The sequence below is a fragment of the Oncorhynchus keta genome, unplaced genomic scaffold, assembly GCF_023373465.1.
Source record: "Oncorhynchus keta strain PuntledgeMale-10-30-2019 unplaced genomic scaffold, Oket_V2 Un_contig_3941_pilon_pilon, whole genome shotgun sequence".
Lineage (NCBI taxonomy): Eukaryota > Metazoa > Chordata > Actinopteri > Salmoniformes > Salmonidae > Oncorhynchus > Oncorhynchus keta.
The window spans coordinates 1,164-7,477 of record NW_026287516.1 but is presented as its reverse complement, the minus strand read 5'-3'; positions in this window follow the sequence as shown (position 1 = coordinate 7,477).

Below are 6,314 nucleotides of genomic sequence, written 5' to 3'. Positions count from 1 at the left end.
TAGAGATCCTCTATAGTTAGTTATAGTTAGACATTCAGTTGGTTCTGTTGTGTTGTAGAGATCCTCTATAGTTAGTTATAGTTAGACATTCAGTTGGTTCTGTTGTGTAGTAGAGATCCTCTATAGTTAGTTATAGTTAGACATTCAGTTGGTTCTGTTGTGTAGTAGAGATCCTCTAGAGATTCAGTTGGTTCTCTATCCTCTAGTTAGACATTCAGTTGGTTCTGTTGTGTAGTAGAGATCCTCTATAGTTAGTTATAGTTAGACATTCAGTTGGTTCTGTTGTGTAGTAGAGATCCTCTATAGTTAGTTATAGTTAGACATTCAGTTGGTTCTGTTGTGTAGTAGAGATCCTCTATATAGTTAGTTATAGTTAGACATTCAGTTGGTTCTGTTGTGTAGTAGAGATCCTCTATAGTTAGTTATAGTTAGACATTCAGTTGGTTCTGTTGTGTTGTAGAGATCCTCTATAGTTAGTTAGACATTCAGTTGGTTCTGTTGTGTAGTTCCTCTATAGTTAGTTATAGTTAGACATTCAGTTGGTTCTGTTGTGTAGTAGAGATCCTCTATAGTTAGTTATAGTTAGACATTCAGTTGGTTCTGTTGTGTAGTAGAGATCCTCTATAGTTAGTTCAGTTGGTTCTGTTGTGTAGTAGAGATCCTCTATAGTTAGTTATAGTTAGACATTCAGTTGGTTCTGTTGTGTAGTAGAGATCCTCTATAGTTAGTTATAGTTAGACATTCAGTTGGTTCTGTTGTGTAGTAGAGATCCTCTATAGTTAGTAGAGATATAGTTAGACATTCAGTTGGTTCTGTTGTGTAGTAGAGATCCTCTATAGTTAGTTATAGTTAGACATTCAGTTGGTTCTGTTGTGTAGTAGAGATCCTCTATAGTTAGTTATAGTTAGACATTCAGTTGGTTCTGTTGTGTAGTAGAGATCCTCTATAGTTAGTTATAGTTAGACATTCAGTTGGTTCTGTTGTGTAGTAGAGATCCTCTATAGTTAGTTATAGTTAGACATTCAGTTGGTTCTGTTGTGTAGTAGAGATCCTCTATAGTTAGTTATAGTTAGACATTCAGTTGGTTCTGTTGTGTAGTAGAGATCCTCTATAGTTAGTTATAGTTAGACATTCAGTTGGTTCTGTTGTGTAGTAGAGATCCTCTATAGTTAGTTATAGTTAGACATTCAGTTGGTTCTGTTGTGTAGTAGAGATCCTCTATAGTTAGTTATAGTTAGACATTCAGTTGGTTCTGTTGTGTAGTAGAGATCCTCTATAGTTAGTTATAGTTAGACATTCAGTTGGTTCTGTTGTGTAGTAGAGATCCTCTATAGTTAGTTATAGTTAGACATTCAGTTGGTTCTGTTGTGTAGTAGAGATCCTCTATAGTTAGTTATAGTTAGACATTCAGTTGGTTCTGTTGTGTAGTAGAGATCCTCTATAGTTAGTTATAGTTAGACATTCAGTTGGTTCTGTTGTGTAGTAGAGATCCTCTATAGTTAGTTATAGTTAGACATTCAGTTGGTTCTGTTGTGTAGTAGAGATCCTCTATAGTTAGTTATAGTTAGACATTCAGTTGGTTCTGTTGTGTAGTAGAGATCCTCTATAGTTAGTTATAGTTAGACATTCAGTTGGTTCTGTTGTGTAGTAGAGATCCTCTATAGTTAGTTATAGTTAGACATTCAGTTGGTTCTGTTGTGTAGTAGAGATCCTCTATAGTTAGTTATAGTTAGACATTCAGTTGGTTCTGTTGTGTAGTAGAGATCCTCTATAGTTAGTTATAGTTAGACATTCAGTTGGTTCTGTTGTGTAGTAGAGATCCTCTATAGTTAGTTATAGTTAGACATTCAGTTGGTTCTGTTGTGTAGTAGAGATCCTCTATAGTTAGTTATAGTTAGACATTCAGTTGGTTCTGTTGTGTAGTAGAGATCCTCTATAGTTAGACATTCAGTTGGTTCTGTTGTGTAGTAGAGATCCTCTATAGTTAGACATTCAGTTGGTTCTGTTGTGTAGTAGAGATCCTCTATAGTTAGTTATAGTTAGACATTCAGTTGGTTCTGTTGTGTAGTAGAGATCCTCTATAGTTAGTTATAGTTAGACATTCAGTTGGTTCTGTTGTGTAGTAGAGATCCTCTATAGTTAGTTATAGTTAGACATTCAGTTGGTTCTGTTGTGTAGTAGAGATCCTCTATAGTTAGTTATAGTTAGACATTCAGTTGGTTCTGTTGTGTAGTAGAGATCCTCTATAGTTAGTTATAGTTAGACATTCAGTTGGTTCTGTTGTGTAGTAGAGATCCTCTATAGTTAGTTATAGTTAGACATTCAGTTGGTTCTGTTGTGTAGTAGAGATCCTCTATAGTTAGTTATAGTTAGACATTCAGTTGGTTCTGTTGTGTAGTAGAGATCCTCTATAGTTAGTTATAGTTAGACATTCAGTTGGTTCTGTTGTGTAGTAGAGATCCTCTATAGTTAGTTATAGTTAGACATTCAGTTGGTTCTGTTGTGTAGTAGAGATCCTCTATAGTTAGTAGAGATCCTCTATCTTATAGTTAGACATTCAGTTGGTTCTGTTGTGTAGTAGAGATCCTCTATAGTTAGTTATAGTTAGACATTCAGTTGGTTCTGTTGTGTAGTAGAGATCCTCTATAGTTAGACATTCAGTTGGTTCTGTTGTGTAGTAGAGATCCTCTATAGTTAGTTATAGTTAGACATTCAGTTGGTTCTGTTGTGTAGTAGAGATCCTCTATAGTTAGTTATAGTTAGACATTCAGTTGGTTCTGTTGTGTAGTAGAGATCCTCTATAGTTAGTTATAGTTAGACATTCAGTTGGTTCTGTTGTGTAGTAGAGATCCTCTATAGTTAGTTATAGTTAGACATTCAGTTGGTTCTGTTGTGTAGTAGAGATCCTCTATAGTTAGTTATAGTTAGACATTCAGTTGGTTCTGTTGTGTAGTAGAGATCCTCTATAGTTAGTTATAGTTAGACATTCAGTTGGTTCTGTTGTGTAGTAGAGATCCTCTATAGTTAGTTATAGTTAGACATTCAGTTGGTTCTGTTGTGTAGTAGAGATCCTCTATAGTTAGTTATAGTTAGACATTCAGTTGGTTCTGTTGTGTAGTAGAGATCCTCTATAGTTAGTTATAGTTAGACATTCAGTTGGTTCTGTTGTGTAGTAGAGATCCTCTATAGTTAGTTATAGTTAGACATTCAGTTGGTTCTGTTGTGTAGTAGAGATCCTCTATAGTTAGACATTCAGTTGGTTCTGTGTAGAGATCCTCTATAGTTAGTTATAGTTAGACATAGTAGAGTGTATCCTCTATAGTTAGTTATAGTTAGACATTCAGTTGGTTCTGTTGTGTAGTAGAGATCCTCTATAGTTAGTTATAGTTAGACATTCAGTTGGTTCTGTTGTGTAGTAGAGATCCTCTATAGTTAGTTATAGTTAGACATTCAGTTGGTTCTGTTGTGTAGTAGAGATCCTCTATAGTTAGTTATAGTTAGACATTCAGTTGGTTCTGTTGTGTAGTAGAGATCCTCTATAGTTAGTTATAGTTAGACATTCAGTTGGTTCTGTTGTGTAGTAGAGATCCTCTATAGTTAGTATAGTTAGTTATAGTTAGACATTCAGTTGGTTCTGTTGTGTAGTAGAGATCCTCTATAGTTAGTTATAGTTAGACATTCAGTTGGTTCTGTTGTGTAGTAGAGATCCTCTATAGTTAGTTATAGTTAGACATTCAGTTGGTTCTGTTGTGTAGTAGAGATCCTCTATAGTTAGTTATAGTTAGACATTCAGTTGGTTCTGTTGTGTAGTAGAGATCCTCTATAGTTAGTTATAGTTAGACATTCAGTTGGTTCTGTTGTGTAGTAGAGATCCTCTATAGTTAGTTATAGTTAGACATTCAGTTGGTTCTGTTGTGTAGTAGAGATCCTCTATAGTTAGTTATAGTTAGACATTCAGTTGGTTCTGTTGTGTCCTCTATAGTTAGTTATAGTTAGACATTCAGTTGGTTCTGTTGTGTAGTAGAGATCCTCTATAGTTAGTTATAGTTAGACATTCAGTTGGTTCTGTTGTGTAGTAGAGATCCTCTATAGTTAGTTATAGTTAGACATTCAGTTGGTTCTGTTGTGTAGTAGAGATCCTCTATAGTTAGTTATAGTTAGACATTCAGTTGGTTCTGTTGTGTAGTAGAGATCCTCTATAGTTAGTTATAGTTAGACATTCAGTTGGTTCTGTTGTGTAGTAGAGATCCTCTATAGTTAGTTATAGTTAGACATTCAGTTGGTTCTGTTGTGTAGTAGAGATCCTCTATAGTTAGTTATAGTTAGACATTCAGTTGGTTCTGTTGTGTAGTAGAGATCCTCTATAGTTAGTTATAGTTAGACATTCAGTTGGTTCTGTTGTGTAGTAGAGATCCTCTATAGTTAGTTATAGTTAGACATTCAGTTGGTTCTGTTTTGTAGTAGAGATCCTCTATAGTTAGTTATAGTTCAGAGACATTCAGTTGGTTCTGTTGTGTAGTAGAGATCCTCTATAGTTAGTTATAGTTAGACATTCAGTTGGTTCTGTTGTGTAGTAGAGATCCTCTATAGTTAGTTATAGTTAGACATTCAGTTGGTTCTGTTGTGTAGATAGAGATTCCTCTATAGAGATCCTCTATAGTTAGTTATAGTTAGACATTCAGTTGGTTCTGTTGTGTAGTAGAGATCCTCTATAGTTAGTTATAGTTATTCAGTTGGTTCTGTTGTGTAGTAGAGATCCTCTATAGTTAGTTATAGTTAGACATTCAGTTGGTTCTGTTGTGTAGTAGAGATCCTCTATAGTTAGTTATAGTTAGACATTCAGTTGGTTCTGTTGTGTAGTAGAGATCCTCTAGTTCAGTTGGTTCTGTTGTGTAGATAGATTCAGTTGGTTCTGTTGTGTGTAGAGATCTATAGTTAGTTATAGTTAGACATTCAGTTGGTTCTGTTGTGTAGTAGAGATCCTCTATAGTTAGTTATAGTTAGACATTCAGTTGGTTCTGTTGTGTAGTAGAGATCCTCTATAGTTAGTTATAGTTAGACATTCAGTTGGTTCTGTTGTGTAGTAGAGATCCTCTATAGTTAGTTATAGTTAGACATTCAGTTGGTTCTGTTGTGTAGTAGAGATCCTCTATAGTTAGTTATAGTTAGACATTCAGTTGGTTCTGTTGTGTAGTAGAGATCCTCTATAGTTAGTTATAGTTAGACATTCAGTTGGTTCTGTTGTGTAGTAGAGATCCTCTATAGTTAGTTATAGTTAGAGACATTCAGTTGGTTCTGTTGTGTGTATCCTCTATAGTTAGTTATAGTTAGACATTCAGTTGGTTCTGTTGTGTAGTAGAGATCCTCTAGTTAGATCATTCAGTTGGTTCTGTTGTGTTGTAGATATAGTTAGTTATAGTTAGACATTCAGTTGGTTCTGTTGTGTAGTAGAGATCCTCTATAGTTAGTTATAGTTAGACATTCAGTTGGTTCTGTTGTGTAGAGATCCTCTAGAGTTAGACATTCAGTTGGTTCTGTTGTGTTGTAGAGATCCTCTATAGTTAGTTATAGTTAGACATTCAGTTGGTTCTGTTGTGTAGTAGAGATCCTCTATAGTTAGTTCAGTTGGTTCTGTTGTGTAGTAGTCCTCTATAGTTAGTTATAGTTAGACATTCAGTTGGTTCTGTTGTGTAGTAGAGTTATATAGTTAGACATTCAGTTGGTTCTGTTGTGTAGTAGAGATCCTCTATAGTTAGTTAGTTGGTTCTGTTGTGTAGTTAGACATTCAGTTGGTTCTGTTGTGTAGTAGAGATCCTCTATAGTTAGTTATAGTTAGACATTCAGTTGGTTCTGTTGTGTAGTAGAGATCCTCTATAGTTAGTTATAGTTAGACATTCAGTTGGTTCTGTTGTGTAGTAGTTAGACATTCAGTTGGTTCTCTATAGTTAGTTATAGTTAGACATTCAGTTGGTTCTGTTGTGTAGTAGAGATCCTCTATAGTTAGTTATAGTTAGACATTCAGTTGGTTCTGTTGTGTAGTAGAGATCCTCTATAGTTAGTTATAGTTAGACATTCAGTTGGTTCTGTTGTGTAGTAGAGATCCTCTATAGTTAGTTATAGTTAGACATTCAGTTGGTTCTGTTGTGTAGTAGAGATCCTCTATAGTTAGATTCTCTATAGTAGTAGAGATAGTTATAGTTAGACATTCAGTTGGTTCTGTTGTGTAGTAGAGATCCTCTATAGTTAGACATTCAGTTGGTTCTGTTGTGTAGTAGAGATCCTCTATAGTTAGTTATAGTTAGACATTCAGTTGG